Below are 26611 nucleotides of genomic sequence, written 5' to 3' on the forward strand. Positions count from 1 at the left end.
CGGAGCCTGGAGCCCCGCTTTGGATTCTGTGTCTCCCTCTCTCCCTGCCCCTCCCCAGCTTGCACTCTGTCTGTCTCTCTCAATAATAAACATTAAAAAAAAAATTTTTTTTTAAAGAAAAGGCTTGCAGCTAAGCACACACACCTGATAGCAACCTCTACACGTAGGTAGAATTTCCGTGTCTTTGAGATCATCATCCAGTTCAGCTCCTGGCCAGAGCTGTGGTCTCCTCTGTCCTAGAGCAGTATGGACACAGTTCATCAAAGCTGACCCCAGATGTTCAGCATGATGACGTTACAATATTCTCATTTTCTCCCTTCCCATTTCTTCCCTTCCCTTCCTTTCCTTTCTCCCCATTTAAAGACTCTGTAAACCTGTGGAGGACCAATTTTATCTTTAATTCTGCAGGTTAGATCAGTAGATGTCTAATTCAAGCCAAATACTAGTTGTTTTAATTGATCAGATCTGTCCTTCACAGTAACCCTAAAGTGCTGGTTTTAGTGTCCATTACTTTATGAAGAAATTGAGAGAGAGATTGATTGATTGATTGATTAACTTACCCAGCATCACAGAGATATTAGCTACACAGCTGTGGTTCAGTCCTAGGTGTGACTGATTTCAGACCTGCTCACTGTATGATATTATGACGCAGATGGCTATGTCAACCAGAATTCATATAAGTAACTATAATTTCAGGAACAATCACTAATTAATACTGACATAAATTATTTGCTAGAAAATTCTATCTTGGTAAAGCTTAAAAATAACCTGGCTTCTATGCTGGTAACTATTTAAGGAAACGTGTATCTTTTCCCTCCTTGTAAATATAAAAATAATTTCTTCATAATGGCATGTATTATTTTAAAATGTGAGTTGATAGCTCATAGCAATGAACTATAATAGAATAAGAGACCTTATTTAATTCTAAGATTTCTTCAGTATTACAGAATACATTTTCAATCCTTGAGTATTAGCCCTCCCCCCACCCAATTGTTGACCGTGAAGAAAGAAGATGAGAGAAAATAAGAGAAGGCAGATGTTTAAAGAGAATAATTATCTGTAGAAGGACATATGTTTTTAGATTCAGTGAATTCATCTTTTATGAAGTGGAAATCCTGGCCAAACCACATAAATGGACTTAAACTGACTGCCAGATAAGGAGCATTTTAGACACGAAAAGGCACTGCTACAGCCTGAAGGATAGGTTTCCCAAAACATTCTGATAAAAGCAAAATACTTCAAGATGCTAGAGGTGCGTGAGTGATAGATAGGAGGTTTTCTCGGGAAGGACATCAGTTACTAAGATAGAGGAAGGGAAATTTGTAACGGGAAGTGAGGAAGCCAAAATGTTGTATTTGTGGATTGGGCTCTGCAGGCCTTCAACCACGTGATGTTCCCAATCACAAAGTTACTTTTTGCTGGTGACTGCATGGTTGCACAAAGCGCCAGATCCCTGGTTAAACGGGAGAAAAAGACCCACCAACGTGGTGTAGAGCATTCGACAGTGTGAAAACTATGTCTGTTGCCTGTGGGCACTAAAGGGAAACGTAGAAAAGAGAGCCCACTCTCCAATCAGAAGGGGATGAGCCGAAGTCTACATGATACGACAGTGCTTTATTTTATTGTATTTTATTTGTTTTATTTTTACAATGGCTTCTTTTAAGATTTGTTCTGATTTGTGAAAGTTTGAGGACCACCCCCCCCCGCCCCGGTTAACGAATCAGTACACGGAAGATGAGGGCCCAGTGGAGGCAAGGACAACATGAATTCCAATGTCCCCATCGGGACTTGTCTTCCATTCCTCCCAGCAGCCTGTCGCTGGACATTTCATTTCACTTTGTCCCCCACTCGTAATCTGATGTTAGGGGGTACTATATTTGTTACTGTGATGATTTTAAGTTAACTGCCCTTGTATTCTTCGTAATAAGAAAGCACATTGCTATCTAGGGTTTGGTACTGGAATGGAGTGTTAAGCAGCAGGAAAAAGTGGTTTCAAATACTATTCCTCTTAGGCAGGGGTAGTAATCCGTGGGAGTCCTGAGAGTCGCTATGGACACCTGTGTTTCTCTAGACCTTGTACAGTCACTGAATTGGAGGACAGAGCCGGAAATAATGACCTTGCTTTTTAAAACTAAACTAAATGCTGCCTGGAAAGTGAATGCAATTCACCTTTAAAGGAATGTGTATTTTTCCACATATGAAATCATTGGTGTTTTCATGTATTCTCTTCCCAAATTATACATTGTCCTTTTTACTGGAAACGTGCAGGTGAGCTCATTGTTAAGACTTCGATGTAGGGAAAACTACAGGCCTTTATCTGGGAAAGAACACACGAAAGGTCTCGGCCAAGGTATTTGGCATTATGGCAAATGACTTATCCGCCATCTTCATTTTTTTTTTTTTTTTTTTTTTTGATTCCTTGCATTTGAGCTAAGGGGTGGGAAAAAAGAGCCTGTGACTACTTTTCAAGAGTAAACTATAGGGGCACCTGGGTGGCTCAGTCGGTTACGTGGCCGACTTCGGCTCAGGTCATGATTTCACAGTCCGTGAGTTTGAGCCCCGTGTCGGGCTCTGTGCTGACAGCTCAGAGCCTGGAGCCTGTTTCAGATTCTGTGTCTCCCTCTCTCTGACCCTCCCCCGTTCATGCTCTGTCTCTCTCTCTCTCAAAAATAAATAAACGTTAAAAAAAAATTCAAGAGTAAACTATAGGATTTGAGACTATAGGCTCACCATGACATCTAACTCTTGCTAGATATTCTAAAAGTAATATTTGATGAATCCTGTACACACACACATACACATATATTATTAGGCGCGCGCGCGCGCACACACACACACACACACACACACACACACGCTGTATTAAGGTGCGGGAAAGCTAGAGCTAGTCATTTCCTGGGAGTATAAAGCCTTTACAGGTATTCGTAACAGGCGGTCATCCCCATGAGATTGGGTTCCGGTACTCCCAAGGAAGTCTTGCTTTCCTAGGCTGTTGGTAGGATACCAGAAATAGTTCAAGGACTCAGAGCTTTGCCCACAATTATGGTGGTGTCCTAGAATGCACTTTAATAAACACTTATTGAATATCTGCTGTTTTGCAAGCCTCTGTGCTATGTGTGTACAGTTTAATTGATCAGTGATTAATTTGAAATACAACACTTTATGTGGTTATTATTATGACTGTTATCTTGATTGCAAACTTTTCACTGTATTTTGAATTTCAGTTTGAAAATATTTTTCTTTCCAAAAGCTAAGTGTGCTGGTTATAATATGTATATTACCTATTATAAAAATTACACCGAAGCCATTGGCCAGGAATAGCAACTTTTAACGTTTAGGGTTGGTGTGATCCTTAGCTGAGGTGTACCACCTCCTTTTTAACTGTATTCCAATCACTATCCCCAGGAGGCTTGGGGTGTTTGGGTTTTCTTTTTGTCTTGGACATAAAAGAATTGTTATGTTTACGTGCTGGGGAAAACGGTCCCCTGGAGAGGTGCATTCTCTAAGCTCTAAATTAGGAAGTGCAGTGAAGTGGGGTTGCCCTCTGGATTTTCTACAGCCCCTACCCCCCACTATAGTCCTAAGAGAATCCCCGCTTTTAGAGGAAATTCATCCTTATTCAACGCATTTTCTCACTTTCAATTTAGCCTTCAACCTGTCAGAACCCTCATCATTCCTGCGTAACGATTCTCACCATCACCAGTTCTTAATTACAATTCTAAAGAATATTTTCTGTCTCTTTCTTACAGACCTCTCTGTAGTGTGTTGCGTTTTCTTTTTAAAACTCACTTTTTTCTTCTTTCTTCTTTTCCTTTAAAGCCATCTTCTCTGGGACTCTTTCTATACTCCAGCCAACCCTTTGCTTCTCCATGCTAGACTCCCTTTCCTCCTTGGTAACTTAAATGCTGAAGTTCCCCAAAGTTCTACCCTCAGCCACTGGCTCATTCTTCTTGACTGTTCTTATCCACTCATCTGTCTTCTACTAATACCTCTGGACTTATGACCTCCGAGTCTAAATCTCTGAAAGGCAAAATCACTCTTCTAGGTGCCAGACTCAGTGACCCAGAGCCTTTCAGACTTCCCAACTTGGATCACACACACACACACACACACACACACACACCCTGAGCTCAGCATGTGTGAGACATCACATTCCCCCGCACACGCCCTCACCTGTCTACTTTTCTGCCCCTGTAAGTGGCTCTACCCTCTACTAGCTCACATAGCCAGGAGCCACAGTCTTCCCTCTTGCCAGGCTCAGCAGTCACCAAGCCTGGTAGGTTCCACCTTTGAACCTTTGCCAGGTCTCCCTGCCTTTTACCCTGCATGGCCTCGTTGGAATATCACCGTCCCTGGCCAGCGTGGCCACGGGAGTCCCTGCCCTATGGCTTGGCCATTGGCCCCAGCCCTCTTGAGCTCCCATGCCTTTCCTCTTGCTTGTAGCAGACTCCTTTTCCTGAATATCCCCAACATTTTATTCTCCTTTTACTTATTTGTAGAATAAAACTGTAAGGATTCAGAGGACAGAAACTCTATCTCCCTTGTATCCCAAGAAGTAACTCTGTCCTGTTTTCCCTTTCCCACAATCCCATTAAAGCAATGTCTAATGAATAAGACCTAACAAAATTCAACAGCAAGGCTAAAAGACTTCTCTTCCAACACAATAAACTAGTATGAGTGAGTCTCAAGGAAAACATATGGTGAGCCCTTGTCCCTTTAAAATGTGTAAGATTATCAGATATTGGAAAAACTGAACTGAAGGTGAATTCATATTTATGTGTTCTATTTAATGTATTTACCTATAAAATCTTGTGCTGGCATGAAAGATTTGAGCCTAAAAGCTTAAGATTTAAGCTGAGATACGCTATTTTGATTGATTACATGTCATAAAACAATATAATATTTATGGTTTGAAGTATAGTTTTTGGTGTCTATTTGATTGAGTGCGTGTAAAAGGGAAAAATATATCTCAATGTTTCTAAGCTAGAAATAAGCTAAATAATTATTGAGGTAGAGAATGTCTTTACTTCTACAATTTAATTTCTTAAGACTGTTGAAACTTAAGAAGAGTGACACTCTTGTCAAGTTTGGAGGGTAAGAATTAACTGCATTTAGTTTTGGAGAGTATGAATTAGCCGCATTTTCCAAGTTGTAGCATAGAATAGGAAAACCCTACCTCAGCGATTGCCTGTATCAATAAGAGGTCAACTCCAGGGGCGCCTGGGTGACTCAGTCAGTTAAGTGTCCGACTCTTGGTTTCAGCTCAGGTCACGATCTCGTGGTTCATGAGTTCCAGCCCTGTATCAGGCTCTGTGCTAACAGCACAGAGCCTGCTTGGGATTCTCTGTCTCCCTCTCTCTCTGCCCCTCCCCTTGCTCTCTCTCTCAAAATACATAAACAAACTTAAAAACACACAACTAAAATACTTAAAAAAAAAAAAGAGTTCAACTTTAAAATTCTAATAGGTCCATCATCCTAATCAGTAACATGCAGTTATTAAAAATTTTTAAACTTCTTAAATGTTTATTTATTATTTTGAGAGAGAAAGAGAGAGACAGAATGTGAGTTGACGGGGGCTGGGGGTGGGTGCAGAGAGAGAGGGAGACACAGGATCCGAAGCAGCTCCAGGTGCTGAGCTGTCAGCACAGAGCCCGACGCCGGGTTCGAACTCACAGACCGCGACATCATGACCTGAGCCAAAGTTGGACGTTCAGCCGACTGAGCCCCCCAGGCACCCTAGTGACATGCAATTTAATAAAATCTCTGTGGTGAGCTTATTGTGTGAAGAGTTTTCATTCTAGACACTCAGAATTTTATTGTAGCCTTCACAATCTGGGTGTCTCGAGGGAGCCTGAGCAGAGCCCCGTGTGAATTTGGAGGAGTTCAGATTAAAGGGATGATGTTCCGAGAACAAGTCGGATCGGTCTGAGTATTGCAAGATTGTTTTCGGCATTAACGGTGGCTGGTGACGGAATGATGAGACCTTCAGGTCCTGGAGTCTCAGCGAACCACCTTGGAAGGAGATAAGTGGACCGCTGTCACATTGCGGAATTGTAGCTATTCCCCAAGAGGACAGAAAGGACCGCGTGCTTCCGGTCGGTGGGCAGGGCCGTGGGGTTCCCTGTGGCCAGCTGTCGGCTCCCTCCGTGGAAGGCCACCGAGTGCTCGGGGGTTATAAATGAGCAATTGTCGGAGCCCCTGCGGAAAGCGTCCGGCAGAAGGGTTAGCATCCCTCGTGTTGTGTTTTTGGCCTGCGATTGGAATTAGTGCGCCACATCTCATATGCCTGCATGTGTCCAAATACCCCTCGCCGGGGTGCGGTTTCCCGCAAAGGGGGAGGTCGGGGCCGCTGCGCGCATCTGCTCATCTGCTCTCATCTTGGGCCAGTGCCAGCCAGCCGCACTTTGCGACTGTGACACGCGCTAATTGTAATCCTTGTAACCCCGTTCCCACAATTGTACACAGAGCCTCGCCTGCCAGGAGGCCCAGGGAATGCCTCCTTTTATAGGGAACCAGGCTTGGACCCTGTGCCGAGCGGGTCCAGATCTGAAGTGCAGCGTCTTCTTTTTATTATCAACTTGAAGGGCAAGGACAGGTGGGGCTAACCAGATCCAGACCCGGCTACCCTGTTTACTGTAGAAAGCCAGGGAGCGACGTAGAAACACATGTCTTGGTAGGAATACACCGTAAAACTGTAGTGCCCCTCCTCCCACCAGAAAAGCTTGGGCAGTGATCATTTTTGGCTGAACGGGCGCAGTCAAGTTTTCCCATCACCAGATCCACCAGCGGAGCCCTGCCAAGAGCCGCAGCCGCGTTCCTGCCAGTTCCTGGAGTCTTCTCAAGTGGCGTTTTATTAAAGTCTTTTATTTCGCTTTCAGTGAACATTCATTTCTTCTGTTTGCCTCCTGCAAGCCAGCGCTTTGACGGGTGCTGCGGCCAGCAGGGGTGAGCCACGGTCTGCGGCCACCGGGGGCCGGGCCAAGCAGTAAAGGGCGCGAAGTGCACAATGCGTGAAATCGTTCTCTGCTCTTTACCGTTACCGTTGTTAAGTTCGGAAAAATTACTCTCACTGTCGAGGTCCATCCGGATGACATGTATTTTAGGAAAGCGACGGAGGCTGCAGTCCCCGTGATCAGGTCCAGATGCCATCCTCCCACCTACTGACGTGGTCGTCTGGGATAACACCGCCTCTAGCCTGAACTTCCCTCCTGTAAAGCTGTTAAGTCCCCTCGCTCCTAGACGTTACCAAAGTAATGGAGAGGGAGGTCCTGTGCGGACTTCTCAGGGACAGCGCTGCCCACACCCAGGCTAGGGTATTTCGTGGTAAGTTTGATCATCCGCTTTCTGCCTGCAGAGGGTTGAACAATTTAAATCCCGTCTGGCTTTTATTTTTTCTAAAAATATCATCCCGAGACGATTACGCAATTTTAGCATTTACTGTGAAGTTCCTCTCTGGCAGCATAAAACACTACAGAAAACGTTAGTAGAAGTTTGGATGTCTAGCTTTTTAATGGGTGGATTTGTGTCACTGTCGAAGAGTGACTCTTTTCCAAGTAGCTGACATGGACAGGGGAGGTAAACACTGGCCAGGAAGGTGCCCCTCAACTTGCTTTCCCTTGTCTTTGCGAGACTCAAGTGATAATGTTGATAATGGATCGATAATGGCCCACGGGGCACATCCCGTAACACAGTTTCTACCCTCCCTTCCCTGTTGTCTCCTGTGCCTCTCTCATTCAGAGCACAGTAATTGAAGGCTTGATAAGAGCCATTAAGCTGTGAACAGGTGACCACCTCTTAATATCTTACTCATTTCCAAGGCTTGTTAGCAGAGTTGGTCTGTCAGGGCTGGAGGCCACGAGTCTGAGATCAAGGTGTTAGCCAGGTTGGTTCCTTCTGAGAGCTGTGAAGGAGAACCTGTCCCATGGCTCTGGTCTCCTAAAGGTATCTGGCCATCTTTGACGTTCCTTGGCTCGCCCACACATCATCCTGATCCCTGCCTTCGTGCTGTCCCTGTGTTCATGTCTGTGTTCAGATTTCTCTTTAAAAAAAAAAAAAAAAGTCGGGGCACCTGGGTGGCTCAGTCGGTTAAGCGTCCGACTTCGGCTCAGGTCATGATCTCACAGTTCAGGAGTTCGAGCCCCACATCGGGCTCTGTGCTGACAGCTCAGAGCCTGGAGCCTGCTTCACATTCTGTGTCTCCCTCTCTCTCTCTGCCCCTTCCCTGCTCATGCTGTCTCTCTCTCTGTCTCAAAAATAAATAAACATTAAAAAAAATAAATAAAAATTTTTTAAAAAGTTTATTTTTGAGAGAGAGAGAGAGAGAAAGAGAACACAAGTGCAGGGGAGGAGCAGAGAGAGAGGGAGACACAGAATCCAAAGCAGGCTCCAGGCGCTGAGCTGTCAGCACAGAGCCCAATGCGGGCCTTAAACCCACGAACTGTGAGATCATGACCTGAGCCAAAGTTGGATGCTCAACCCACTGAGCCACCCAGGGGCCCCCAAATTTCTCCTTTTTCTAACACCGGTCATATTGGTTTAAGGGCCCACCCTAATGACCTCATCTTAACTAATTATATATCTCCAATGACCCTGTTTCCAAATAAAGTCACATTCTGAGGTACTAAGTTTTAGGACTTCAATTTAAGAAATTGGGAGGAAAAGGGGTGGAGCATGTGACTCTTGATTTGGTGAGGTTGGGAGTTCAAGTCCCACCCATGCTGGGTATAAAGACTACTTAAAAAAAAAAAATCTTAAAAAGAAAAAGAATTTGAGAGGGAGGTAATTCAACCTATAACACTATCATGCATTGATGTTTCCTTGAAGTATTTTGGGTTCTTACCACCTATAATTCTCCCTAAGAACTAAGCAAGTAAAGACTGGATTGTGCTTATTTCGTAAGTTGCATAGTCTATTTCACAGAAGAATCCTCTCTCATTTAGGTCTGGGGTGTCACAAGGACTTTCAAATGCTTGCTGTTTTTGCTAAATTCAGGTAAAATAAATAGGAGGTCTCCTTTCTGTCAGGCTTTGAGCTTGGTGCTGAGAATATAAACATGTGTGGTCATTGCCCTCACAGAGTCAGTGAAGAAAACGAAAGTATAGCACAATATGTTCTGTGTAATGCGTATCAAACTACAAAAGGACATGGTCAATTTGGAGGTGGAGTAAAAAAGCTGTGGGGATTCCTTAGGGATTGCCACGACTCCCCTCAACAAGCTCTTGAAGGAAAATAGAGATTTCCCACCTCCTCTACCCCCAAGATTTAAGAAGTGGGAAAGCATTTCAGTGGGAAAGACCTGTTCCAGGACCAGAGAGATGGGCAATAAGGAAGGGGAAGGAGTGGTTCATGGCAAGAGCAGTGAACGGACTTGGGAGAAAAACGTGGAATCAAGTGTTCAGGGCAAGGCGATGGCTTTGGACAAGAAGGGAAATACCTTGTGTCTATGATTAAAATGAAAGTAATTGATACGGGTGTGACTGTAGGTACATTTCATGTTTTCAGGAAAGTTTAGAGTCAAAGAATTGAAGCTAAAGTGCCCGATTGTTACAGGAAATTTCCATGGTTAAATCATCTTTCTTAAATATAAATTGGAGTGTCTCATTTTGCGGCCTAAAACCCTGTAATAGCTTCATCTTGACATTTTGATGTAGTCCAGGATTCTTAACAAGATTTAGAGACCCTCCACAATCTAATTTCTCTTTGTGTCAGCTCTCCCTTGCCCTCTCTGCTCTGCCATATTAGCTCCTGGAATGTTCTGGGCCTCTGCCCAGGCCTGGAACGGGGCCTTCTTTTCCTTCCAGTGGCATGCCTTCCCCTGTTACCCAATCCATTCCCTCCTCCTCCTCCTCCTCCTCCTCCTCCTCCTCCTCCTCCTCCTCCTCCTCTTCCTCCTCCTCGAAGCTTCTGCTGAAAAGTGGCACATTCAGGGGGGTGGTTCCTGATGGCTCCCTACTCCTGCCCCAGCTGCCATCACCTCCCAGAGCATGCTATTGTCCACTTTGTTACTTGCATGGCACTTATTCACTGAACATATTTCTTTTCCAATAGATGGCAAGCTCTGGAGGGCATAAACGGTGTCTCCCGTACAGTTCACCATATCTCTGGCATGCCGTATTGTATCTGGCACATGGCAGGTGTTCAGTGGATGTTTTGCTAAATGAATGAATGAGCAACACATAACTGACGGGTCGTGTCTCAAAAATAAGCATGAAGTTAGAAAATAAAAATAAAGTACTTATTACCGGTCACACACAGAAAAGTTAAATTTTAAATTCTTGCCAAACTAATGTAGTTTGTATTTAGTTAACTCTCGGAAATGTTTGCAAGAGCGAACCAAGGGACTGAAGAATGACGTGGTCAGAACTGACCTTGAGGCTGGAAAGCCACAGAGGACCACGGGAACAGCAGGATGTGTGTGGTGCGTTCCCTAGATTCTCCCGGACTTCCTCATCTTCTCTCCTTTCTCCTCTGTGTGTTTATGTTGTATTTTCTTTTCCTCCCACCCACTCTCCACTCTTTCATCCTCTTCGCTTTCCCGTGTGTCACACCGTTGGTTCTAATGCAAGTGCCTAAATGCTAGTTCAGCATCACCCGCCCCCAACCTGAACTATATGGCCGGTCTTTGTGCTAGGGAACCCGACAGCCATCGTATTTACACCTCCTGTCCTCCTCAACACACTGGGAAAAGCGTTTAATTTAAAAAAAAAAAAAAAGGTTAGAATTTTGCATTTTATCACTTTTATTGAATGAATTTTAATGGCCCCTTCATTTCAGAAGCAAGTTAGCGTTTGGTTTTCCTCTTTAAAAAACCAAAAAACTTGGCTCTTTGTGGAACCTGAATCATTTTCAATCCCAAAATAGGCTGGTAGCTGTCTAAGTCAGCATTCTGCACTGCTTTTGTCATAAAGCCAGTTAGTGTTTCTCCAACCGTGGGGCTGCTCCTGCGCCAGCAGAATTGGGAAAGAAAGAATACGATGCGTGCTGTAGTACACGGGTTCATGTTGAGAAGTGTATGTCTTGGCACAGGAAGATTTCAAAGGCTTGAATATTCATAAGGTCTCTTATCTAAGCCACTCACCGGTTATTAGTGCTTCACATTAAATTAAAGATATGTAAATCCTCAGAGGTTCGTGGTATATGTGGGCTGACTAAAGCTGAACCTTGGAGAAAGAAACCACACACTGCATTTTCAGGCGGGGTCTGTTCGCTCTTCTCTGCGCTGCACTCATTATAACAGCCCTTTCCTCGCTCATATAAAATTGTGATCACTTCGTCTCCAGAAGCCTATTTGACTTAGCTTTATATGTATACCATTTATCTTCCTCTGCTTCAAACGTTTTACACGGACGAAGCCTGCTTTGAAGGCAGAACACCCACGTTTGGTATCACTGCATTCATTTTTCTTCTGTTTTGGCTTCAATTACGGTGCTTTTAATATTCATGAGGTCTGAAAAAATAAACATCCTAGACCATTTCCTCCGAATGGAAATATTATGGTTTCGAACCCCAGAGAAAACAATTGGTAAGTTTTCTACCAGCCCACATTTTCTCTCTGTCAGTTAGAAAGTAGCTCCAGCCTGGCCGAAGGAATAACCTGACACTTGTGGGCTTCCCAGAGCAGATGGCCGGGGGCCTGCTTTAAAGACGAGTCAGACAGTCAGCAGACATGCACATTTAAAGATTCCCTTTAGAATAAGAGGTATCAGAACCCTTTCGGCTGACTCCAAATGACACCATTTTTGTCACTGAAGAACGTAGAAGAATTCTCTATTCCGTCTGCTTTTCTGTGTTCAAGTTTGACCATTTCACTCCATTTTGTCTCCTTACTTTCCATCAGGCCTGTACTGGTATTTCCTTCTCCAGGAGTATGCTCAACCAGTCCCTTAAATATCTTAAGGAATATAGGGCAAGACCTTCCCACAAATGCAAAGGCCAACCTTTTAAGAAAAATGAAATGGTTGTCCTCAATAGTTAAAAGTGATCATCAAAAGTGGCGTTTCAGTGTGAGAACGTTGTTCTAGGTTCCATGTGCCGGAGCGGGCCAGCCCCAGCGGGGTTACGCATCCCATCCTGTTGACTCTCTGTCGTGTTGCCCCGGGTCAGATTCTCAAGGCCTTCGATTCTCTCCCCGAGGGGTAGCTCTAGAGTCTTCCCTCACGCTCGCTGAGAGCATGGTCCCGCGTCCCACTCTGATGACCCACCTGTAGTTTCATGGTTCCCTTTCTCAAAACATCTCTGTAACCTGTCTTCTCTTTCCTTCTCAGGAACTATAATTTCTCTAGGTGCTCAAGGCTAGCTACCTCTCCCCCAGATCATGTTCTGTGTCTCGATGGCTGACTCAGACGCCATTAAAAGATCTTTTGTTCCTACCACCTCCCACGAAGGGTGCTGAGAGGACAAACGTTTGGGTCCCAGCCTCCTTCGCAGTGAGTGATACCCGGCCGCATGGGCCACAAATGGCCAGCAAGCACTAGGGAAACTTGAGCGGGGCTTTCCTTCATGACAGTAAGCGGTGGGGGGGCGGGGGGCGGCCTACCTCCTCTCCCTTCCTTGAAGGCAGATAGAATGCCTTGCACAGCACCCATTTGGGGACCATGAGGCCTCAAGTAAGAGGACAGAAAGTCAACACTGAGGGTGATAGTGCTACAGGACGAAGAACGCCTGGGGACTTCACAGCACGGAGGAGCAAGCACCTACTTCCAGAACTATTTGGGGGGAGCAGCCGGCAACCATTTGTTGTTTGAGCATGGCTGGTTGCATTTTTAGTTTCACACGGGCAAGTACAACCTAGCAGCTACTCCCCTCTCCCCCAAACGAAGCAGATATCAAAACCTTGCCCCATCCTGGGACTTCTTGTACATTTTTAATTTCTCTGTCTTCGCTGGCTATTTCCCTAACACGAGCTCCCCAAACACCTTCCTTGTCCTTGCCCCTCCCCGCCATCCCTCGGTGCTCTACGTCAGTCCCAAGCTTTGGTGAAAGAATCGGCTATACTTGCCCTCCTGAGCCCCTCATGTCCCTTTAGTCCCGGCATTGGACTTAAGCCCTCACCACTTCACCTTTTCTCTCACAGATCGTAGGTGTCCTTCTAGTCTCAAGCTGTGGGTCTGAGTCTCGATCTTCCCCAGCCTTTCTGCAGCACTTAACACGGCTGGCTTCTGCTGCCATCTTGAAGCTCTCCTCTCACCCTCCAGTCTTCCGGGTTTTTTTTTTTTCTTTCTTTGTTCCCTGAAATGTAAGGGCCCCTCAAAGTTGTGTCACACTTCCATCTCTGCTTTCTCCCCTGCCAGTCTCATCTATCCTAACCCCAGCTTCAAATATCATTTCTGTGACTGTGTCTCAAATCGGCCCCACTTTGGCCCAGTGTTCAAAGTAGTCTCTGTTGCCAGCTGCGGGTTGTAGATCGTTGCTTCAAGTCACGCTAGAATCTTCCTCGTCCTTTTCTTGCCGCCTTGTATTCAGGTATCAGATCTCACCGATTTTTCCCTCAGCAAAAATTTCTCACACCTTTCCTGCAATTTACATGTATAATGCTGCCCCCCCTAACGATGGCCTGTAGTGTAGGAATATCCTAATTGCTTTTCTTATGTGAGTCTACCCTTGTACAGACCACCATCGTGGCACCTCCCTCACTCTAACTCACGCTTAATCCCTCACTGAGTCCTGTCCATTCTTCCGCCCAAATATCTTCCCCATCTGTCCATTTACCCTCCTTTCCGTGCCACCACCCTAGCACAGGCCACCGTGTTTGACATGGCTCTTGGCTTTTAGTCTCGTTCCTCTCGATGTTCTGCACGGCATCTGGAAAGTTCTTTAACCAGTGTGAATCAAATTATGCTCCTCCCCTTTTTCAAGCCCTTTAGTGCATCAGAATTGAGAATCTTGTACGTGGCAGAGGAGGCCCAGGCTGATCTGGCCCCGTGAGTCTTGTCAGCTGCATCATAAAACACTGTCCGGCCATCCTGCTCGCCTCTTAGTTTCCTCACATCGACTCAGGTCTCTCGCACTCAGGGCCTTGGCTTGTGCTGTTCTTTCTGTATACAGTACTCCTAACCCCTTGCCCAAACGGTCTTGCAAATTGCTACCACTTCCTTTGGGTTCAGCTCAAATGGTACTTATTAAAAGAAGCTGTGGGCCCCCTCATTGTTCTTTGTAATCGCATCAGAATGTTTTCCTTCGTTGCCGTGAACGAAAAGAATGTCAGCTGTGTTAGTTGTTTAGTGTTCTAATTTCCCCACCCTTAGAATGTCAGCACTTTGAGATGAGGACGCTTGGGTGTTTTTTTCTTCGTGGTGTGCTCAGCGAAACCAGCTCGGTGCCTTACCCATAACGTGGGCTCAGAAGTACTTCTTGCGTGAATAGCAAAGGCTCAGTGTGGTCTCAACGCCTGTCAAATAGAAACTCAGCCCCTTGGCCTCTTTGCTCAAGGGAGTCTGGAGTCTGCCTTCTGCCAACCTTTCCCACCTCTTCCCTCACAACACCCATGCCTGTGATGTGTGACTGAGCAAATGGAACTTTCCCCTGACACATGTGCCCTTTCTTGTTCCTGGTTCTCCCCTGGGCTTCCCTCTACTGCCATGTTTTATATCGTAGCCCTACCCATCCATTACCAGTCCAGCCTGCGTCCCTTTATGATGCGTTTTTGGACCTGTCCCCGACCAGGGGTGATCTCTGCCTCCCTTGCTGTCCCAAGTACCTTGCTGTGTGTTCCTTTCTGCTCTTATCTTTTCTGCTCTACAGAAAAGGTGTATGTTTTTCCCTCTTGAGCTAGCGTGTAAGATGCTAGAGAGGAATGTGTCCTGTTGGTCTCGGCACCTACCACACTGCTGGGCTCAGGGCCTGGTTGGCTGGCGTGCTGGATACACAGGTGGGCTGCGGGCCTCGGTGATCCGCCTACGGTCGAGGCGGGCAGAGCGAGCTGAGCCCTCTGTTTGAAACTCCCCAACCAAACTGAGGTAAACTTGGGGAAGCATCTCGAAGTTCTTGGCCAACCCCGGAGAAGATACTTGATAAGATGTCCTGAGTGCATTCAAGGTAGAGCAGAGACAAAGAGCTTAGGTTTTTACAGTAAATTTATCCGTATGGTGTGGCATGACATCCCTTCATTCTCCTAAAGGAGGGGACAAGCCCTACGGTATGTTGGCTCAGCTGGCTGAGCGGATATTGTGCTGACTGTGGATCTCAGCAACGAAAAGGGAGAAGCCCCAGTGTGGTCGTTGAAAGAAGAGAGTGCCCATCCCCAGTCTCTTGGGATCGGTCACAGAAGAAACGCCAGTCTGCCTGGGGATTGCCTGGTGCCTGTTTTGTGGCCGCCTCCCACAAGAAAGAAACCTTTTCATCACTTGAGTAATCCCTGCCCCCTCCCCACGAAGGAAAATAAACAGAAAATTCTCCCTTTGGGTCAGCTTTGAGCATCAGCTGTAGCTGCTCTAGCAAAGATCAAACCAGAATGCTTGCACCTTGTGGTCATTGGCATCAAAGGCCGCAGGTTTTCTTTCTGCCTCATTTTAATATGCTTGTGAGCCTTGGGAGGCTTAATTAAAACTGTAGGGGAGCCAAAGTAAGCATATAAAGGAACTGTTTTGATGCTTCAAAAACCCAAGCAAACAGAATCTGGATTATTCAATTAGGTATGCTTATGGGATTTGTCTTGGGTGTTTTGATTGCTCAAAGCCTGCTGGGGAAGGCAGTCATGGGGTTTAGACCTGAAAAGAACCATATTTAATGCCCCCCAAACTTCACTTCTTATCTTCTTTATTTAGGTTTCCCATTACCAGTGCATTATTGTGAGCTGCACATGAACTTTTCCTCTGACTTCTGTTTACTCAGCTTCTTCCCCTGATACCGGATTACACGGCAGGGCCAGCCCAATTTTCCGGCCTGGTTTGGCAGTCTTGTTGTTGGATCCCTTTCCGGCTTTTTCGCTGATGGTCTTTGCTTTAGTAAGACGCAGGGCTGCCAAAGAGGCAGCGTGGCACGGCAGCTCACAGCGCAGGATCCCCAGCTAGACCCCTTCTTGTCTGTTTGGTCTTAGACAAGTCCCCTAATCTCTTCCTGTGTTTTTATATCATCTACAAAAGGGAGATCGGGGTGGTGGAAACATGTGCCAACATCACAGCGTTTACCGTGTTAATTCAATCAAATCATTCGTGCCAACGTATACTTAGCACCGTGCCTGGCTCAGGATGAGTGTTCAGTAAATGGCAATAATTATCATGGTTCTCCCAGGACATCGGTAGACATATCTGCCTTAGCTGCAGCCAGTGGTTGAGGGAAGACGGGAAGGGTTGTGAATGTAGGCCCTCCAGAGGCATAGGGTAGATAGACCTGGCTCCTATGCTACGAACAAGCCCAGTCTAAGGCCTCGAAGGTCACATGAGAGACCACACACACACACACACACACACACACACACACACACAGCGAAGGTCAGTGGAACGTGTATCATGTGACCGGTTTTCCCAGCGGGCATTGACGTGACAAGGACTCCCACGGTAAAATCAACTGTGGAGCCCCTTTGTCATTACACTATGGGACTCTCCCTCTGAAGACACCATTCAGAGTCAGGTCTCCAAGAGAATTGATTGCCAGGACATGACGGCTGTGGCCACAGAGGCAGGCAGCCATATCTCCCAGGGCCGTGGTGGCCTGGCCTGGTTGTGAGCACACTGCACACTCCAGAGAGTGTATGCATCCAGCTAATCAGCTTAAAATAGACCCGTGTGCCGAGAGCCTATCCTGATATCCAACCGTTGGAAAGCCACCCGACAGGAAAGGTTTACGTGGTGTCGGATGGGAGAATCCTTAAGAACCCAGACAAGTATTTAGTGTCAGTTGCGAAAGATTTACAAACAGGTGTTTCTGGATGGTACTGCTGTGCTAGGCTTTCACCTCCTTTCCAGATGCTTGTATCCCAACAAGGCAGGTAGTATAAAATGTTTGTATAGATGGATAGCCTGTGCAGGACAGAGTTTCCCCTTTCTGGTTTCTAGCACATCTATTAATAAGTGGCTGCCTATGACTAACCAGCTGCTCAGATAAAGGGGTGGACAGAACACGTCCGTACTGTTAGGAGGTTGTCAGTCTAGTGAAGACACGTAAACAAATAAGCCTAACGTTGAACGTAATGCAGAATCACGGGGTGCGGTGAAAAGAGCAGGCATCGTGAGGTCTATGAACTTGGGGTGAACAGTGGCTCTTAGCCCTGGCCAGCAGCACCCCCTTAGGAAGATGGTGTGGCCTCTCTGAACTTTCCAAGTCTCCAAGATGGAGGACGGTGTGGTGTTTGAGGGCCACCCTGTGTATTAAATGAGGGGAGGGCAAGCTGCAAGCACAGTACCTGACAAATGGTAGCTATGCAGAAAATGGTGCTAGGAGGAGTGTTACGTGAAGGACACAGGGGAGAAGCTGGAGGGGTGGTGTTTGAACCGAATCTTGAGGGCAGCAGAATTCTCAAAGTGACAGAATGGAGCGTTGCCAGCTGCGCACAGAAGAAGATGGGCAGGGGCGCCTGGGTGGCGCAGTCGGTTCAGCGGCCGACGTCAGCCAGGTCGCGATCTCGCGGTCCGGGAGTTCGAGCCCCGCGTCGGGCTCTGGGCTGGCGGCTCGGAGCCTGGAGCCTGTTTCCGATTCTGTGTCTCCCTCTCTCTCTGCCCCTCCCCCGTTCATGCTCGGTCTCTCTCTGTCCCAAAAATAAATAAAAAGCGTTGAAAAAAAATTTTTTTTTAAAAAAAAAGATGGGCAAAGGCCAAAACAAGAAGAACGTTCCGAGAGACGCAGACAGTTCAGCATGGCTGGAGTGCAGGGTTCTGGTCATGAAAGGCCAAGAGCACGGTCTTGATGACAGACAGGGCCGGACCATGAATAGCCTCACATTCTATGCCAGAGAAGTTAGATTTTTGCCCAAGTTTGCAGTGTACTAAAAATTCCAGTGCCAAGTACTACACGAGGCTATTTATATATGTTCCTGCCTGCCCAACAGCCACCTTAACAAGGATAAGATAGCCCCATGTTGTAGATGGGCCAACTTGGGATTCAAGGAGATTGTTACTTTGAACTTACCGTGTTAGCTTGTGGTGAGTCAGGCAGACAGCTTATCCAACGGGCGTGTTGTCTCGTGGGGTATTTCGTGTCAACTTTTGTTGCCTTATTTTTACTTTCGTTTCCTATTCTTTGTTATTCCACCTCGGATACGGTTGGAACCAAGCAGTACCACAAATACGTAGAACGCCTCTACTGATAGTCCAACTGAGTGAGTCTGGCCACTTTCCCCAGCTGGGCAGTTGATGAGGTAGAAACAGGGAATTGGCTCGCTAGTGTAAATCACCAGGATACAAAGACTCATTTTTACTTTGGGTCGTATTGTTCTCCCCCAATACATCAAGCAGTCTATTAAAAATAGCACACTATATTTTATTTTATTTTTATGATCGGTATTAGGCTTGAGTCCAAACTAACCTAATGTGGGGCATTTGGTTGAAGTCGAAGCTCTGGATTTCGTGAAATTTGGTGTGTCACCCACAAGGGAATACGATTCAACCCAACTTTAGACGGGCCATCCTCCCTCAAAATATTAGAAGTACACGTTAGCATCACCTCTAGGGATTTTGGGTACGTGAGGCACCCAGAGCTCTGCGTGTCGGAATGGCGGCGATCAACCCCACGCCCTCAAATTGCTCAACGCCGTTTGTTTTGGATGACTTCTAAACAGGTGTTTCCTCTATGTCACAAATGGTTTAAACTAGAGCCTAGCTTACGTCCGGCTGGTTCAGCTGAAATCACAGGGCCAGCTGACGCTCCGTGAGCGTGCCTGCTCATCTGCGTCCATGCTGACAGCCGGTACTTGCTGATTCCCACGTTGGTCAGCGCTGGACGTAGAACAGATGTTGGGGATTACCGGGAAGGATGCGGGGAGGCTGTGGGCCTGCGTGTCCGCGGAAGTAATTCATTGTGGCGACGCAGACAGGCCCTGCTGAACCTTCCGTGAGAAGCTCTACGACATAAGCCTCGGTGGGCCTGTGCATCAGGACTCGAAACAAATGCCTTCCTGTGTCCTTTAATTAAAAGAAAAATTATAAATCATCTTTAAACGGAGAAGGGAGGGAACCTAATCCCACAAGGTTCATTTAAATTCTAATCTCTGAGTTACTTAGTGTAGAATCCTCTAATGGATCCCCTTGGTGCAGCATTGGAAGACCGTTTGCAGGGGGCTGTCCTGTCTACTCCAATCCCACCCCGCTTTTTGGGAAAAATCCTGGAAGGCTGGGCTCAGTTTACCCCATACACCACAAAGCTCTTTCTTCCTGGCCGTTTCTGGCTGTCCTGCAGGTTCTTTGTCTCACTGGCCCACCAGTGGTACTGTCCAACGCTCAGCTCACAATCCCAAGACACTCGGAGTTAGAGGTCCAGACTGTAGAAGGCTGTAGGTTGTGACAGTTGTTGTGTCTGCTCAGCGGGGCACTGGGATCCTCAGCTCTTACTGTGGCAGTGCTCTGTGGAAAACTAACCAGAAGGTAACTTCCTTTTTTCTTAAGGGTTTCCAGGTAGCATTCTGTAGGGTTAATGAACTTCGGTTGGATCCTCCTCATCACAATCCAATTATATTCGTTGGTACATTTCAGGAAGTGTGCTGTTGGTTAAAAAAAAAAATCAGATGATTTAAAGAGCCAGAAAGAAAGGGATGATACAATTAGAACTGTTTCAGCCAGTAAGGGTCATCAAAGAAAAATTTAGAAATCAAGCGAAGTATGTAAACAGAGTTTCTAAGAAGAGTAGAGTTCAGGTTTTCTCTTTTACTTGTTCATTGCCCACTTACTTATAGCCCGTTAAGGATTTCAGTGATCAGAATTACAGGCAAAACGTAACCTTAGCTGTTACTGCCTTAGAGTTGATTTGAGTGTCTTATTTTTTTCCCCCAAGAATGTAGCAGATACGTTGCTTTCTCTGCATGTAAACGTTAAAATGTTGCTGCTGGTGAGAAAGCACATTGTTAATATGGAGAACAAAGAAATTGACAATAGCTTACTAGTGAATGTTAAAAACATGTTAAAAAAGAGACAAAAGACATAAATTTGTATATCATTGGCATTAAATACCGCAGTAAATAAGCAAATAAAAATACGAGGAAAAACATAATGGATGCTTGCAATAAACATTCTAAGATTCAGAATCTCAAATGCATTAGAATTAGGAGGGCTTTTTTTGTTTGTTTTTTTTTTTTTTTTTTTAATAGCAACTCAGAGTAACCTCCTTGGTTTTCTTTTTGGAAAAAAAAATGGGGAAGAAGGCTAATTACTATATTTTGTTTTTCCTCTGAAAACATCTTCCTTTCTCCCAAATCTACACAAATATAAGAAGACAGTTCTATCAAAGCAAAGAAATCCCTCAGATGCTTCAATAACATTAAGGGGAACAAAGACAAAAAGAAGGTCTGGATGATTTTAGGAAGAGCATTATTACATATTATTCACATATTAACCCAATTTGAACATGGGAGAATGCCACAAATGTACCAGGCTCTCTGTGGAAAGAACAGTCCAAAGTGTTTATGTTTGGTTGCCTCTACGAATTTTTAAACAAGGGAAGCTGTATTGAAAAGATAAATTGAGATATATGGGAAAGGAAAACATCGCTGAAGTGCTTCCATTAGGGCATGATGAAAAAAAAAATGGATCTGTTTTATGTAAATTTTCAACAGTGACCTGGTAAAGAAAGTCAAAAGTACATTAATTAAATTTACAGAGCCAAAAAAGGCAAAGACCCAGGAGGTTAGATGTAAAAAAATACAGATGGACTGAGAGAGATGAGGGGAAATAGATAGACTTTTACAACATGATATTCAGCTTGGAAATATGCAAGCTCTAATACGCTGGGGAATACCAGCCAAAAGACAGATAGCTGGTTTAAAGGAAAAGTTAATAAAATGTCGAGTCTGAAAAACTATACACACCAAAGCCAGGAAATTACAAAGTTATGGATCCCGCAGTAACTGTAAATTAACCCCAGTGCACATATGTAGTATTTCATATTACTGTGTATGGTGTTAACTTTCACGCCTAAACATGCAGGCGTGTGTGTGTGTTTCGTCTGAATTACGGTTGTAATGGGAACAAAGGTGCAAACAGGACACGTAATGGATTGCCTGCTCCTTTCACAAGTCACCCAGGAGCCCTGGAGCCCAGGCTGGTCATGCGCCTTGGAATAGAGCAGAGGAAGAGTCCGGCACTGATTCAAAGTCCAATTGTTTGCCAAAGGCACTGGGAAGATAGACACATTTCTTAACAGTTGTAAAGAGGTCATGAGCGTCCTGGGTACGTGGAAGGAAGTCCATAGTACATTCCCAAGATAACACATAGGATTTAAATGTGTCTCCAGTCTAATTTCTCCTTTCCTTTTCCTTGCCTCAATGCAAACTACCCAATATCTCTCTCATATGCTCCCTTCACTCCTATTTTTTTTGCCCAATGACCATCCAGTTTTTCTCTCTCTATACCTGGTGTCTTACTGAGCTCAGTACAGGAGATAGGATACAATGTTTTTCTTTTAAAGCAGCCAACCTACCAGTCTGGTTGTTGTTTGCTTTTTGTTTTTTCTTTTGGTCGTTTGCTTTTTTAAAAATAGTCCAGTCAGGTGCACCTGGGTGGCTCAGTCGGTTGAGCATCCGACTTCGGCTCGGGTCATGATCTCACAGCTCGTGAGTTCGAGCCTCACATCGGGCTCTCTGCTGACAGCTCAGAGCCTGGAGCCTGCTTCGGATTCTGTGTCTCCCTCTCTCTCTGCCCCATCCCATTTGCATTGTGTCTCTGTCTCAAAAATAAATAAGCATTAAAAATTTTTTTAAAAATAGTCCAGTTAATTTATATGCTGTATATTCCAATACATTCCTTCCTTCCAACATAGGACCAGGACGGAGGAGTCCACAGACCTCTTCCTGAAGCATCATACAGGCCATTTCTCTTCTAGTTCATGCGTCTTCTTATAGCATCTTCTACCCTTGTCATAACCACACACTGATTTTTCCCTCTGTACTGGCTCCATCATTGGGAAGTTGTCCACCTATGTAGATAATTCTTCTATTTATCTGATCTTTGTAATCCTTTGGCCTCCTCAATGCCTGTGAGGTTCTCTGCAGCCACCTTCCCCTTCCTTGGCCAGGCCACATCTCCACGACTGGGTCATTGAAATCTGTGTCTTCTGCAAGATCCCACTATCCGATTCCCCTGGGCTCACAGCAAGCCCTCGTTCTTCTACTGCCTGTGGGCCCTCATTCCCACTGGCCCTGCTGTCCACCTTCACTGTCATTATCAGACGAGATCGGGCACGTTCAGGGGGATATGGCCATGGACGTCACTGTCATTGTCAATCTGTCAACCTTGTAGTTGGGTGTCCAATAAATACTTTCTGAATGTTCTCTCACCAATTCTTCCAGCCTTCAGCTTCCTTTTTCACAGCTGGGCTCCAAAATCAGCGATTTAAGTGCTTCGTTCCCTCTTGTCCTTAATTCCCATGCCCTCTTCTGTTCTGATAGCTTCGCCTGTCCCTCCCCACCATCTGCTTGCGTAGCTGTGTGCTCTCTGGGTGTCCCACGGTTACGGAGAAAGTCAGATGGTCTGTATCCTCATCAGGGTCATCTGTTCATGCTAGCAGCTGGCTCTCATTGGTATTGTAAGACCTGTTTATCTGAATTCCCATTCTCCAGGCAGCATTTTCTAAGGCTTCTTCTTCCCCTGTAGCCCCAGACTGCTTTGGCCCCACCAAAGTAGACTCATGGCCCCACCGTCTACTCCGGAGATTAAGGTCATTTCGTATGGGTTTCTCCAGTCGTCTCGCCACCCAGAAACCCCGGGGTTCACCCATCACTGCGGTACAGGTGACACCCAGGTACGCAGGGCTTGCCCATCTCTCTTGTGAGAGACACGGGCTCTGGGGGCAGACGGCTGGCTGTACGCCCTGGCTCTGTCACCTGCCGGCTGGGTGGCCCTGGCCGAGTCCCGTGACCTTTCTTGCCCGAGGCACCCCACCCCTAAGACGGGGCTGACAACAGCGACTCTGACAGCAGGGCCCAACAGGCAAGGCTGCTGAAAGGATGAAATGCACCGCCTCGTAGAGAGGGCTGAGAACATTGCCGGGCACTCGGCTGACACGGTAAATGTGGCTCCTCTCTTGTCGTGGCCCTTTTTGCCAGTGTCCATGTGTTAATCTTATTGTGAGCCCCTCAGCCTCCCTCCAAAACCAGTTGGAGCCAGTTGGCCTCCAGCCTTTGGTCCCACCTTCCCCTTCACTGCCGGCCTCTGCAGCTACCCCGCTCTGAGCTTCCGCCTCTGCTGTGGCTCCCACCCAGCGAGGCTCTCCTTTGTCTCCTCAGCTACTTAGAGGCCCCTGTCTCGGCCCAACAGGCTCCACCCTCCCTTCGATGGTTCCTATAGGCTCGTGCCTTAATATTCTCTGTTCCGGATGCCTCCTGTGGCTTTTTGTCGTCTCCTGAATTAAATCTAAACCCCTGAGGCCCACATTCAGGGCTGCCTCCCTACACACGGCCCAAACCCAAGCACGTTTTTTTCTTGCAGAGAATATTCCCGTCACTCCCACCTTGGGTCTTTGTTCCAGCTCTTCTTCTGGTTGGAGCGTTTCTCATCACTTGTAACTCTATGGAATCTCAGTGAGCCCCACATGAGCACCTCTCTTAAAGACTGCTTTGCCTTCCACACACCTATCTTCTTTCTCTACCAACCAGAAGCTGCTAGAAGACAGGCCTGGCCCTCCGGCTCCCCATGTGGCCCCAGCATCACACACACACTGAATTGAACTCTGTGAGTTCGGACCTGGACACCCCCCTCCAGCACCTCGTACCAGGCCTCACACGGCCGTGCCATACGCTGGTGCTGTTGTGGCCTAAAAACGGAATTTATCAACGTTGTGACATCTTTCACACGTAGGGACAAAGGACATGGAATCAAATACACAGCCTACTCAAATATTAACAAGCCATGTGCTTTATCTCTTCTTGAAAAGAAACAGAATGTTAACCATACTGTTGAGTGCCCCTGGTTGCGCTCCGAATCTCGTTCACTCTGAGATAGAAACACTCTTGTGCCTTTAATGTTTACTATTTTTATGCATGTATTATGTACATAAAAACCTATAGAACATATAAACAATATATAGTGTTGATTTTTGCAGGGTTTTGAAGCTTTATAAAGATTGTATCGTATATATCCTTCTCTTCAACACTGGGTGTTTGGGTTTTTTTTTTTTTCAAAGCTATTTTTGATGTTTACCCATAGTTATAGAATTGTACTTCGTTCATTTTCATGCTGTTTGCGGTTGTATAAATATGCCAGAACTTATTTATTCTCCTGTTGATAAACATTTAAGTTACTTTTTTTTTTTTGCCATTACTGAAAATACTATAGCAAACTTTCTTGTCTATATCTGCAGACATGTTATGAGTTTCCCTAGAGTATTCCAGGAATGGAATGAGCATTGGAAATTTCTCAATGCTTTTAATGCAGATCTTTTCATGCAAAACTTTTTCATTTTAATGCATTCAAACTCATCTCTTTCCTTCATGGTTTCTGCTGTTTCATATCAAATTTTCTTTTTTTTTTTAATTTATTTTTTTTATTTTGTATTCTTTTTTCAACGTTTATTTATTTTTGAGAGACAGAGAGAGCCTGAGTGGGGGAAGAACAGAGAGAGAGACACACACACAGAATCCGAAGCAGACTCCAGGCTCCAAGCTCTCAGCACGGAGCCTAACGTGGGGTTCGAACCCACAAACTGCGAGATTATGACCTGAGCCGAAGTCAGACGCTTAACTGACTGAGCCACCCAGGCGCCCCTCGTATCAAATTTTCTAAAAACTAATCAAGGTTATAAAGGTCTTCCTCCACACTTTGTTCTACAAGTTTAAAAGTTTTGCTTTTCACCTTGGAAGTGACATGTGCATGGGGTGTAAAGCAGGTGTACTTGGATTTTTTACAACGACATAAACGGGACCACGTCCCGGCGAGCCCTCCTCCCCCACTGATGCACAGGATACTTGGCTGCTAGATTTCTAGTACCGTCATGTGGGATTCTTCATGTCCGGACTCTCTGGTGTTGCATCTGAGGGGCAGGGTCCGAGCAGAGTGGGGCTGGTGACACCCTGCTAGAGGAACATGAGCATTTGCCTCCAGACAAATGGGTTTGAACCTAGAGAGCATCTGAGATGCATCACAATCCCTGCACCGGAGACTTTGTCTCTCTAGAGAGCCTCAGAGTAGCAAGACCCCAGTATAGTGACGTCTAAGCATCTATAAGCTGGACATCTCTGGAGAACCACTGGGCCATAAATTACAGGCGTCCTCTCCTCACTCAAATTATTCCCGTTTTATAAAAATGATTCTTTTCTAACTTTTAGATGCCCTCTGGGATGCTTTGAAGGCCAAGATATTATTTTTGTTTCATAGGTATCAACTTTAATAAGACTTGCCCAACTGAAGAATAATGAGGAACCATAAAATCTCAACAGACCCTGCGGTGTATACACACACACACATACACACACACACACACACACACACACACACACACACACACACACAATGTGGGACTTGAACTCATGACCCCAAGATCAAGAGTTGCACGCTCCACCGACAGAGCCCCAGGCCCCCGCAGACTGTGAGCCGTCCGTTAACAGACATGTGCTGTGTTGTCTGTTACCGATCACCAAGACATGGCAGACTTTGCTTTATTGAGTGAGGATACAGGACTGCTTTCTCAGCACGACTGCACTACACTGGGGAGATAACATTCCCATGGAATAGTTGCATTGTTTAAATCATCTAAATTTGTCATTTTAAGATGCTACATTTCAAGCAGAATAGAAAAAGACAAGGGTCAGAAATGTGACAAAAGAATTTATGTATGGCAAAGTCAGACTAGGATTTCTAAGCTAAAAATGGAAGCAGGATTTTACAAACTTAAAGGCTTGCGATGTATTAAAACGAATGTTATTGAAATGCTAATAAATCATAATAAAATACTAGCCAATTATGAGTAGACAGCACAGCCATTGTCTGTTAAGAGCATGACTCTCATACCATGGGAGAGGCAGGCCCTGGCTCTAGAGTCCAGAGAGACCTGGGTTCAAATCCCACCTCAGATCCTTGCCGTGTGACCGGGAATTGGTCACTTAACCTTAGCCTTAAGTTGTATCATCTGTAAAATGAGAACAGTGAGTTTCTTTCTTGCAGGTGTTTCTGTGGGGCTTAGAAATAATAGATGTGGGAGGGGCACCTGGGTGTCTCAGTTGGTTGAGCGTCTGACTCCTGATTTCGGCTCAGGTCATATCACGATCATGAGATTGAACCCACATCAGGCTCTACTTTGAGTGTGGACCTACTTAAGATTCTCTCCCTCTCTCTTCCTCTGCCCCCTCTCCCCTGCTCATGTGTGCGCTCTCTCTCTCTCTCTCTCTCTCTCTCTCTCTCTGTCTGCCCCCTCTCCCCTGCTCGTGTGTCGTGTGCGCGCGCTCTCTCTCTCAAATAAATTTTAAAAAAAGAAAAAGAAATAATATACCTGGGAGTACCTAAGAGGAGAGGTTCCATAGAAGAGAGCAGAAGCTCAAATA

At 45.7% G+C, this 26611-nt stretch overlaps 1 protein-coding gene across 3 annotated transcripts in view; it reads left to right on the plus strand.

Moving 5' to 3' along the window:
- Positions 1 to 26611, plus strand: part of LOC106988928 (phospholipid-transporting ATPase IB) — a 624663-nt gene that overhangs the window by 491511 nt on the left and 106541 nt on the right. The window lies entirely within an intron of this gene.

Source organism: Acinonyx jubatus, chromosome A1 (genome assembly GCF_027475565.1).
Source record: "Acinonyx jubatus isolate Ajub_Pintada_27869175 chromosome A1, VMU_Ajub_asm_v1.0, whole genome shotgun sequence".
Classification (NCBI taxonomy): domain Eukaryota; kingdom Metazoa; phylum Chordata; class Mammalia; order Carnivora; family Felidae; genus Acinonyx; species Acinonyx jubatus.